This window comes from Alligator sinensis, unplaced genomic scaffold (genome assembly GCF_000455745.1).
Source record: "Alligator sinensis unplaced genomic scaffold, ASM45574v1 scaffold65_1, whole genome shotgun sequence".
Taxonomy (NCBI): Eukaryota; Metazoa; Chordata; order Crocodylia; family Alligatoridae; genus Alligator; species Alligator sinensis.
Window position 1 is genome coordinate 142337 of NW_005842037.1, and position 11644 is coordinate 153980.

Here is an 11644-nt window from a genome sequence, read left to right on the forward strand (position 1 = left end):
GGGGGGGAGAGGGGGAAGGGGAAAATCAGCTCTGAAAAGCCCGAGGATCCAGGAGGCATAAATGAGCTAAGTGCACCTGAGCTACAGTGCAGGATGTGGCCTGCTGTATCTAAAAAGAAAGGATGTGCACAAACAGATGAAATAATATTTTGTCGGCACTCATTGTATGTCTGGTTAGGAAAAAATGAAGCACCCTGAAATTGCAAATGTCTACTCAACAGCTGGATGTTGACCCAGCACACTTAATTTAGTTTTTTCTTTAAAAACCCCCACAGAATAGGAACTGTGCCTGACATTATTAATAAGGTTGACTAGCATTTAATTTCAAAATAACAACAGCAGCAACAAGAGAGCACTTCATATTCCAACAGAATGAAACCAACTTCCCTGAGAGCAAAGCAAACCGCATCAGCACTTTCTTCTGTTTTTCCCATTTAAATTGTTCTCATTTGGATTTTGTCAGATATGTGCCTCATACATAAAAGAGAACTGAAAGAATTTTGATTTATGGGGCTATAATTCCTTCACAAGGCTCTTGTGACTATACAACCTCCTTTGCTGCTATTGTTTATGAGAGCAGCAGAGCACTATGATGGAGTTAGAGGCTTGTTATAGCTGTCTGTTATTTATTATCTCTCTGTTATTGCTGGTTTGAGGTAACTGAGGGGGAATAATTCAGTCAAACTGTTCAGTAGAAGGACTTGAACACATTATTGGCACTATATAAATATATAATAAATACATCTAATAAACATACTAAGATCCTCTGCCCCATGGCAACAGATTTCTTTTGTTTTTGCATAGTGCTTGGCACAATCAGCTATGACAATTGTAACAGATCATGTCTTTGACTACAGGCCTTAGCAGGGAAATAATAGGAAGAGAGATGTAGTTAGCTGTGCTAGTTTGGAGTCAAGTAGAAGGCATGGTAGATTTGCCCCCAGTAGATTAATTAAAGTAGATATTTATCACAAGTTTTTGTGGGCTGAAGCTCACTTCATCAGATGTTGTGAAACGACATGCACAAAGCTGTGTATAAGAAGGAGAGTGAGTGCGAGTTGGTAGCCTGTTGCTTCATAGATCCCATTTCAGGTTGGGGGTCTGCCTGTAAACCAGGACAGGTGTAATTAGAAGTCAGAGTTCCCCTAAGATGGACAGATACAGGCTGCCAGACCTTTGGGTCCAGACACACGAATGAAGAAACGTGTGACATTTGGCTCCATGAACAGGTAGGCAGCAAAAGGTAGGGCAAATGGCTGACATTCTGGCTCCTCTCCCCAACCAGGTAGGTCAGAAGCAAAAAAAATAGCAGCAAATTACTTCTCGTCAGACCAGGGGAGAACCAGGAAGGCAACTGCACCTTGGGCACATGTCTCCAAGATTCAACATTTCTGAGAAACTAGTCCTGGAAAAATCTATTTTCTGCAGAGTTGGTCAAGTAATGCTCAATGAAATTAGGCCAATTCAAGTTATAGAATTAGATCTTATAAATTAGGCCAATTCAAGTTATAAAATTAGATCTGTCAATATATCTTAAGTAATTATGGGGGACTTCATCATCTTAGCACCACAGAGCCAACAGAGGTAAAGGAGCTGGAGTCTTTTTCTTCTTTTGCCATCCACTGACTTATAAATTTATAGGAAGCCAGTCATGTATATCTGTTGAAGGCAAGGAGGTTGTCTTCAGATTCTGCTCTCAGAAATAGAGTCACACAGGTGTAACTGAGGATGTACTTTGTGATGATAATAGACAAGGGCCCAGCTTCACAGTCAGATCTCTAACTGAGTCTACCAGGCTGGCAATCAGATGTGACACCTCATAACATGGAAAAAAGCAGTGTCTTTTACATGGAAATCATTGAGACAATAACCATGGAACCCCAGGGTGCCATTCTTACACAATCATTTAGAACAGAATTACAATTTAACTTCAGATTGTATGGTGGCACTTCCCTACAAATAATGCAAGGTAACACACTATTCAGACAGGATATACAGAATAAACATTTTATTTTCAGAATGTTGCCCTCACAGGTTATATATATGAACACATGCAGGGAAAATTGCTTGTCTAGGGGAATGTTTCACCAAGTATAGGCTTCTACTGATACCTGGGAGACCAATTAACTTGCAGTGTCTGGACGTTACTGCACTAATCGGGGACAATGCTTCTGTTGTTGCTATGCACACATTTTTTAAGTAGCAAATAACATCTGTCATATACGCTTTGTCATTCTGGAGAGATCATTCAAGTAGCATCTAGGTCTATTTCCCTATCTTTGTGAATTCTCATACTGGCCTTTCTTAAAATAGTGATATTATTTTAAAGAAACTATTTGTTGCTTCTTATTATTTAAATACGGATTGTGCTTTTAGGGTGCACTGTCCCCAGAACTGCCCCCACAGTGGAAACACTAGGATGTGTTAGATAGGATTTTCAAGAGTGCCTAAGGCTCATATCCACAAATGTATATAGGTGCTGGACTCCCAGTGAATTCAATAAAAATTGGATGCCTAAGAAACATTTAGTATCTAAACCCCAGTGACTTAGGATATGTTTATTAATATAGACAAAGCAGAAGGGCTATGGCCCATAAGAACATGTCAGAGAGCTTTTAACAAATTTGATTGAATTTAAGTTGGCATTGTCTGACAGAGTTGTTCCCAGGGTGCTGACAGAACTGGCTAAAGAAATCCACTGGCCAAAATATCTATGAAGTCATGGCTAAGGCGAGGTCCCAGAGGACTGGAAACAGGCTAACAGAGTAACCCTCTTCTGAAAGGGGAAAAAGGAGGATTGAAGGAATAAGTGACTAGACCAAATGATAATACAGCCAATTTATCAACACATGGAGGAGGAAGAGGTGATCATTAGCAGCCAACATGGATTTACTAAAAATATATAATGGCAAACCAGTCTGCTTTCCTTCTTTTACAAGGTGCACAAAGGAAAAATAGCAGATATAATAGTGTTTAGCAAGGTTTTTGATACACGACACTCCCACATGGCACTCCTATAATTAAACTGGAGAAACATTAGCTATCGTGGATGACTATTAGGTGCAACAATAGTTGACTCAGTAAATACAAGCAGTGGATTGATGTCAAATGACAGGAGGTTTGAGGTAAGGTTCTTCAGGGGTCTAATTTTGTGTCTGGTGTTGCTTATGGTTTAAATTTTTGTTTTTTAACAATTTGGATACCAGGATATAGAGCTTTCTGACCAAGGCTGCAGGTGACACAAAACTGAGAGAGACTGCAAAAACCCCTTGGAGGTCAGGATTCGATTTCATGAAGTAGATGTATTAGAGGACTGGGCACAAGACAACAAAATTAAATTTAACAAAAACAAAGTTAAGGTGTCACATCTATCAAAGAAAACACAAATATACAAATACAGAATGATTGCTGTTTGGCTACGTGGTAGAGTTCCTGAGAAGGTTCTGGGGATTTCCTGAATCACAGGCTGAACACAGGCCAGCAATGTGATGCACTTCCAAATAACTAACTAACTAAATACTACTACTATTATTAATAATAATAATACAACAAATGCATTTTTGTGTTGCATTAACGGGCAGATTATATTTAAGACCTGAGAAGCAAAAGTACCATTCTATCTAGTGCTGGTTAGGTCTCAACTTGAATACTATGTGCAGCTCTGTGCTTTAAAGAGGATGTAGAGAAACTGGAGAGGATCCAGAGGCAAGTGAAAAAGACTAAGGGGTCAGAATGGCAACTGTATGAGGAAAGGTTGAGAGAACTAGGTACAGTTAGTTTGGAAAAATGGAAATTAAGGGTGGACCTGGTTGTTTTCAAAGATTTGAAAGACTTCCATAAAGAGGCAGAGCAGTTGTCTTCCATTGAGACAGAGGGCAGGACACAAAGCAACAGGTTTAAATAGCAACAAAGCAGTTTTTTATTAAATTTCAGGCTGAAGGGGGTGGGGGAACCAAAACACCTCTTTAACTCTAAGAATCATGTAACAATTGAATATGCTGCCTAAGAATCATAGGATCATAGGACAATTGAGGAAGCTGTGGCATCTCTGTCACTGGAAGTTGTCAAGAAGAAGCTAGCTAAGCATTTTCTTGAAATGGTTTAGGAAGAGTGCAGCCTGCCTTTAGGCAAGGGTTTAGACTAGATGATCTTCAAGTTTCCTTCCAATCCTATACAGGGGTTGTAGAACAGACTGTGCCACAGAAGCAGAGCCCAGCTTATTTGCTCTACACCTGCCAAAATCCAGAAATGATGTAGTGAGCTTGCCTTATGGGAGCCCTGCACAGCTGCTTTCAGAAAAACACCAGCAAAACTCAAGCCACCAGAAAAGGTTGCTAAAAAAGCTTATGTACCTATTACAGTGATATAACTGGGGTAGGGCAAGTGGGGTATCAGTCCCAGGTACTGACTTAGAGGTTGTGCCCTTAGATTCTCTGCTCCCAGGAGTCTTTGCGAAGTGCACTGCCCTGTGCAGCTTGGCCATAGGAGATAGGTAAATGCTACTCCATACCCGGTAGTGTATCTTGGGAGAGAGAGGGGTGGCTTCTGGGAGGCTTTCCCATGGGAGGGACAGCCCTGTGCTAGCAGAGAAGAGGGAGTGAATGGGGAACTAGGAATAGCCCCCAAGGGGTCCACACCCTGCCTGCCCCCCAGAGTCAGTAACCCAAGCCTATGCTGCTACAGCAGCAGTTGCAGTTGCCACTTGAGTGAGGAAAGCTGGTGTCAATAAGACTCCTTTTCACTTCCCCTGCCTTCTCCCTCTTCCTCTCCCCCCCCAACACCGACTCTCCAGTGTTCAAAATAAACTTTCCCACCCCTCCACCTCCACCCCAGGGCTTCCTACATCTCTTTCCTGTTGTAACTAGTAACAAGAAATCTCTCTCTCCTAGCATACACTGCATCTGCACCAGGGGGCTCTGCTGTCATAGCTCTGTTGCCATAGTTATAATGGTGTCAACCCAGGAATATAGCTAGTGCTTAGGAATTGTAAGTGCTGTGGGCTTTTAGTGGACCTTGCGCTTTGAGACAGAGCTGAACAACTAACTACAAAACAATCTCCAAACCATCCAATCTATTTTTCCCCATTTTTGTTGATTTTTTTTGCAGAAACTCCCTTCTTTCTGCAACATGTTCCATTTCCATTCTATTCCTACTTCAAGTAAGTGCTTTAGAAAATCCCAACCCCTGTATCTGAGACCAAAGGCAGGGCATGGTAGTACCTTAGAGACTGATTGTTTCAGAGAGGCATAAGCTTTTATAACCATTATCAGATGCTGTCACCTACAGAAGCTTATGCCTCTCTGAACTAGTTAGACAGTCAGAAAGCCCAAGGCTGAATTGATTCAGTCTTTGCAGGTTAGTCTAAGATGCAGAGATTAAACTGAAAAACAACTGGACAGGCATTTACCTTTGATTCAGGAAATGCAGCCATATGCGTACAGTGGCTCAGGCCAGAAGCTGGGGGTGGGGTGGGGGGGTGCTACAGCACAGTTCTCTGGCATGTAGCCAGCATGGGCTGTGTGTTTTCTTCCTGTTCCTGCTGCTCCCTGGGATTTGCAGTCCACAATCACAGTAGCAGGACTCTCTGGGGTTGCTCATCACTTCCTCTTTCTGCTTCCAGGTGCCTCTGAGATTTGTAGTCCACTATCAGAGCCAGCAGTAAATTTAGTTGCAGGGCAGCTCTGTACTTGGGGAAAGTGGGTTTAACCCCTCTCCCTGGTCCCCAGACCCCATCTGGGGTTTGCCTAGGGAGGGCAGTCCCTGCCTTCTCCCCCTCCCCCCCAACCCTTCTCTGTTGAAGCAGACAGCACAGCACAGACCAGGGCTGGAAAGCATGCTGGGATGGTGGGGGTTTGTAATTTAACTTAAACCAATAAGGGATCTGGGACAGAAGTTTCATAAACGGGTTTGACCCAAATCAGTTAAGTCTGATACTACATTCAACCAGGTTTATCCTAAACCAGTTTCAGCCATTTTGAAACTGGTTTATGTGCACCAAGCTTCCGTTCTGTTAAAGTTTAAACCAGTTTCTGATCACTTAAACTAGTTTATGTGTAATGTCTGTCCCTAGCCTAAGTGTGCCTGTACACAATCCAGGAGGCTGCTATGACGCGCTGTAATTACAGCACATCGGAGCAGACTCAATTGGTTAATCGAGTCTTCTGGAGTGTGGTAATACCGCACTCCAGCCAGCCTCCATGTCTCATGTATCAGCGTCCTCACGCTTCAAATGGTGGCAGGGGCACTTTAACTAAAGTTCGTTCAAAGAGCTTTAGATAAAGCGCCCCTGCTGCCATTTTAAGTGTGGGGATGCTGATACATGAGATGCTCCAGGCACTTTAATTAGAGCAGCTCTCAGACCATGTGTAAAAACACCCTAAAGTGCTACTCTGCACCGTCTTCTGCCTGACTTCAGATTAAGATGGGTAACTACATCTCTGTACTATTTCTTATAGGCTGCGTATACATTAGACATAAAATATGTGTTCTTATCTCCAACTCACTAACTCAAGGTGAAGGTCAAGCAGTTCGTAGCCTTGCCTAAATTAGCGGAGGGGAGCTTTAAACCTATGGTTAAACTCTTCACAATAATTTTGCCTCCAGGTAGCTAACTCAAGCAAAGAACATACCTTTTATTCCTAACGAAGACAAAGCCAGAGAGCTTTTGCTGTTAGAGACAGCAGAATTGAGCTGTTACAGCACTTCCTATAATGATGGAGCCAACCTCAAGAATTTTAAAATGTAAAATATTAAGTATGCATTATTTATCATTCTGTGATTGTCTAGTTCTCATGAATATTGATACAAGCTACAACAGAAAAGCATGGTTATGGGGAAGGAATACGTCTTTACAATCTAATATAATAGAATATTTTGCTATTGAAATTTACCTTTTCTATAAAAACTCTTGTTGGTTTTCCAAATCATTTATCTTTTATCAATTACCATTTTGACTATGTGCTACTGGATTATACATTTAAAATAGAGATACACCTGTGGGTCATTCAAGTTACATTAGATTTGCTTATTGTGATTTAAAAAAAAATAGTAAGCTCAAGTATTTTAGTTAGAAAGTGCTTTTCTTATTCAGATGTCTTAGAAGCATCATCTAACTTCATTGGCAGCTTTTTGTAAATATAGACAGAGCAGCAAATCCTGAACACTAGCAAGCAAAGCCTGAGCAAGGATGTTTCAGTAGGAATTCTTGGTGGAATGTGGGATTGGGGGTAAAATCCTGCTTTCACCCGCTGGCTACATTCCCATTTTGAAATTAGATTCTTCTGCATTGCTCTGCAGCGTGCAACAAGAAAATTATGCATCACTGGCAAAACTCTGTCTGTTGGGGTGCAACTGAACTGCAGAGTATATCTACAAAGGAAGACAGAAACAAGGGGCACTTGGCTGTTATTTCAGAAGCTGTGCTTAAATCCTACTCAGAACAGTCACTAGCAACCAGGTTCCTGTTGCAGACCTTCAAAGCCTTCCTTCTTTGACATACGTGGTCTTGAGTAAGGATTGCAGGGTTCCACCTTTGTCCCATGTAAATTACTGGAATAATTTTGGAGCTTTTTGATACAGCATTCATAGCGATGCAATCCAACCCAATGCCCAAAGTCAACAGAACTTCTATGGGCTTTGGAGCACACACTAGAATACTTTAATCCTGATGAGCTTTAGGCTTATGCTTGAATTTTAAGAACATGACAAGTCCAGTTGCCCTCACTGCATACCCTATTTGCATACATAATGTTAAGCACTTAAGTAAATTTTGCATGACAAAGACCTATAAAAAAAAGAAATTATGCCAATCAAAATGTGTAAGAGCTGCCATACACATTTCTATTTCTATCATGCATGTCCATATTATGATTGTGTTCTGTTCTGTTAATGTTCCAAAACATATTACTGTACATGACAGATTGTTAACATGTATATTAGTAGCAATTCCTTTACACATCATCTTTGTAAATTATTGCAAAGCAGTTTGCATGCATCTATCTTAAAAATTAATTTGAGATTACTGTCACATTTTGCTCTTATTTAATAACAATGCACTGATTGCCCACCAGCTGTGTCCAGAGTGGTCGATGCCTTCCAAATTACTGCCATGAATTAAATGAATGGTAGAATGTGTTCTGCAACCTACAAGCTGATGATATTTCTCTTGGCATTTGTTAACACAATTTGTGATTCCCAGAGAAAAGTGTGTGGAAATTAATAGAGAAATCAAAATTCAGTTAATAACTAATGATTATCTGTCTTAATTAAAGAAATGTCATTTCTGGTATTTCTATAGAAGGCACAGTTGAGATTAAGTAGGAACAAAATAAGACCCTCTTATTAAGTGCTATGAACTTTACATCTAGAGTGGGGTTAATAATCTATTTTCTAATCTATCCATGCATCCAGATTAGTCTGCCAGAGACAATTAATCAAAATACAAGGAAAATATTGCTTAAAAAATCCCAAACATGCATCTGAACACAATTCAATTGTTGGTGGCTGTTGCTGAAGTTTTATATGAGATTTGTTTGCAGTTGTTGCATCTAAAAAGTGCTTAAATTGCTATGTGAACCCCAATTTAGCCAAGGACTTCTATGGCTAAATTTCCAAAGAGTGGAAGCTCATTTGTGCCTTCAAGAACATATTGGGATGCACACTTGCATTTGCATGTGTTTATTTAAAATCAGATAGCAACTAGTAACTTGGGTGAAATTTATTCCTTTAAACCTTTGAAAATAATGTGTATATGCATTTATAAACTTTCAGAGACAAAGTCTGACTTTATATAGATTTATATAATCCCAATCATTTCAAAGGAATTGCACTAATTCAACTGTGGGCACAGTTTATCTGTTTGGGAGTTCTATTGTTGAAGATCGTTTGACAGGTCTCTCAAAAGTTCTGACTTTGCTAGGAAACTGGACATTCAGGTAATACTTACTTGTTTAAAAAAAAGCTACACTTTAATACCTATGGAGCGTGATCATGTATTTAGTCTTGCTGACATTGACAGCAAACCCAGCTTCTTTAGTGTTTGATTCTATGATCTCTGTATTCTTTTGTGTCTTTTCCATTTCCTTTTCTGCTAGACAGATCTCATCTGCATATGCACATATCTGGTGTAGCCCATTTAGCTGTGAACCTTTTCTTCAAGGGCTCTTATAAACTTCTCAAGCATCAAGTTGAAAAGCATCGGTGGCATCCCCGTGTTTGAACCTGCTATTGATTTCTGTTGGGTCTAATGGCATTCCCACAATTCTCATGAAACTCCTTCATCCTTCAATGCACATCTTAGTAAAGTGTATCAGTTTTTGGGGAATTCCAATCCCACTATAATTGACTATAACAACTTTCTTCTAATACCAATAATAAACTTTGACAAACCCTATGTAAACTTGATATACATCTTTCATAACTTCCTATTCTTTTCCAGCAATAATATTGAAAATTTCTGATCACAAGTTTATCTATCTTTTTTGATCCCACACTGCTAAATCTCCCACAATTTCTTGTGCATATGGGAACAATTATTTTAGCAGCAGTTGAGAGAAAACGTTGTATGTGTTACACAGTAAGGAAATAACCCCAATAGTTCTTACACTCTCTTCCATCACCCTTCTTGTAAATTGGGCATATTATTGCCTGCTTCCATTGTTCAGGGATTCTTTTCTCTCTCCTTTTTTAATCATCTTGTGAAGATGGAATCTAAATTTCAGGCATTTGACTGGAGTACTGTTTACCCCAGATGCTTTATTTCTAAGTTTCTTTAACAGGGATCTGCATCTTCTATAGCAAATGCTCTACTATTTTGACTTCAGCTTTTTGATATTCAACAATCATTCCCTTCAATGGAATTGAGAGAGAGATATTGGTCCATAACGTTTTTCTAACTATGCTTTTGACTCTTCCTGTGAGATTCTCTGGCTTGAATCCTGGCTTAACCTATTGAGAAGGTAGTCCCCAGCTGATCATTTAGCTGCTCCCTTAAGAGGCTGCTTGTTTTATATATTTCCTATCTGTGTTTTGTGAACCATGTAAAAATATAATGATGAAGAAAATATTGGGTCAAACTGTGGAAAAAGCATGTCCTCCCTTATGCAAAGGATTAAAATCAAATTGACAATTTCATGACTTTCTGATATGGCGAAACCTAGCATATTCATTCCCTAAGACTGTTATTTATAAAGTGCTTAGTGATTTTTCCATTATAATCAGTACAAGATTTGAAAAGAATGATGAAGGATCCGCTAGGTCTGGGATCCAAAGAAAACTTTTTCATTTTTCTTCCTCAGATCCTTTGAAACCATGGAATATACCAGTGGATAGCAGAAGTAAGATGAAGGCTGTTAGAATTAACCCAGATTGCTTTCAATGTGTTCCTGCAATGTGATTTGGTTTAGTGTTTCAATATTTTTTGTTCTGATGTCATGTACTTTTTGATTGATTAAACTAACTCCATGTTGGACAAAACCCCCAAATACAACTTTGCCTTTGATTTCAAGCTTTCTTAATGAAATCACAATCAGGTTTGGCAAGAATGAAATACTGAATACTGAATGAAATACTAAAATATTTTGGTCATTTTGATATTTCCAAAACAGTATTTTTGAACTTTCATTCTGGAAGAAATTTCGACTTTACTTTGATTTGGGGGGGCACACGTTTCAAAACTTCAGAATTACTCACAAAATGGAAATCCTGAGTTTAGACCTGCTGTGGCAAAGCACTTGACCTTTTTTTTAATTCTTTCATTAATTCATTAGTTTTATATGCTGCCCTCCCCAAGAAGACTCAGAGCAGCTTACAGTAAAAGGCAAAACAACCCAGAAGATACAGAAACAACCAGAATTCCTCTTCCTCCTGTTAAATGTGTTGCTTTCAATCCTGACTCAGAACTGTGACAGATCAGTGGTGAGATGGTTGGATCAAGACAGCAAAAAATAGCTACAGCTGCCCTAGAAACTCCTTGATGTGATTTGAACAAGGCAGAGACTGACACTGACAAACATCCAAACAAAATGATTAATAACAGAATCATAGATCATAGAAAATTAGGGTTGGATGGGACCTCAGGAGGTCATCTAGTCCAACCCCCTACTCAAAGCAGGACCCCCTCAACTAGATCATCCCAGCCAAGGCTTTGTCTAGTCAGGTCTTAAAAACCTCCAAGGATGGAGCTTCCACCACCTCTCTGGATAACCTGTTCCAGTGTTTTACTACCCTCCCAGTGAGATAATTCTTTCTAATATCTAACCTAACTTTCCTTGCTGCAACTTGAGATTGTTGCTCCTTGTTCGGTCATCTGCCACCACTGAGAACAGTCTAGCTCCATCCCCTTTGTAACCCCCCTTCAGGTAGTTGAAGGCTGCTATTAAATCCCCTCTCAGTCTTCTCTAAATTAAATACTCCCAGTTCCCTCAGCCTCTCCTTATAAGTCAAGTGCCTCAGCCCCCTCACCATTTTCAGTGCCCTCCACTCGGGGGCACATAACTGCTATTGCTTATGATGTTACATGCAACTATCTATTCTTGAATGGCTTTCTTGTTTTTTGGGATGGAAGGAGGCAGCATTATAACAGAAGTTTTGAGTATGATCATTTAGGGGATGCATCTTATTTGGACAGAGATGGTGTAACTGATCC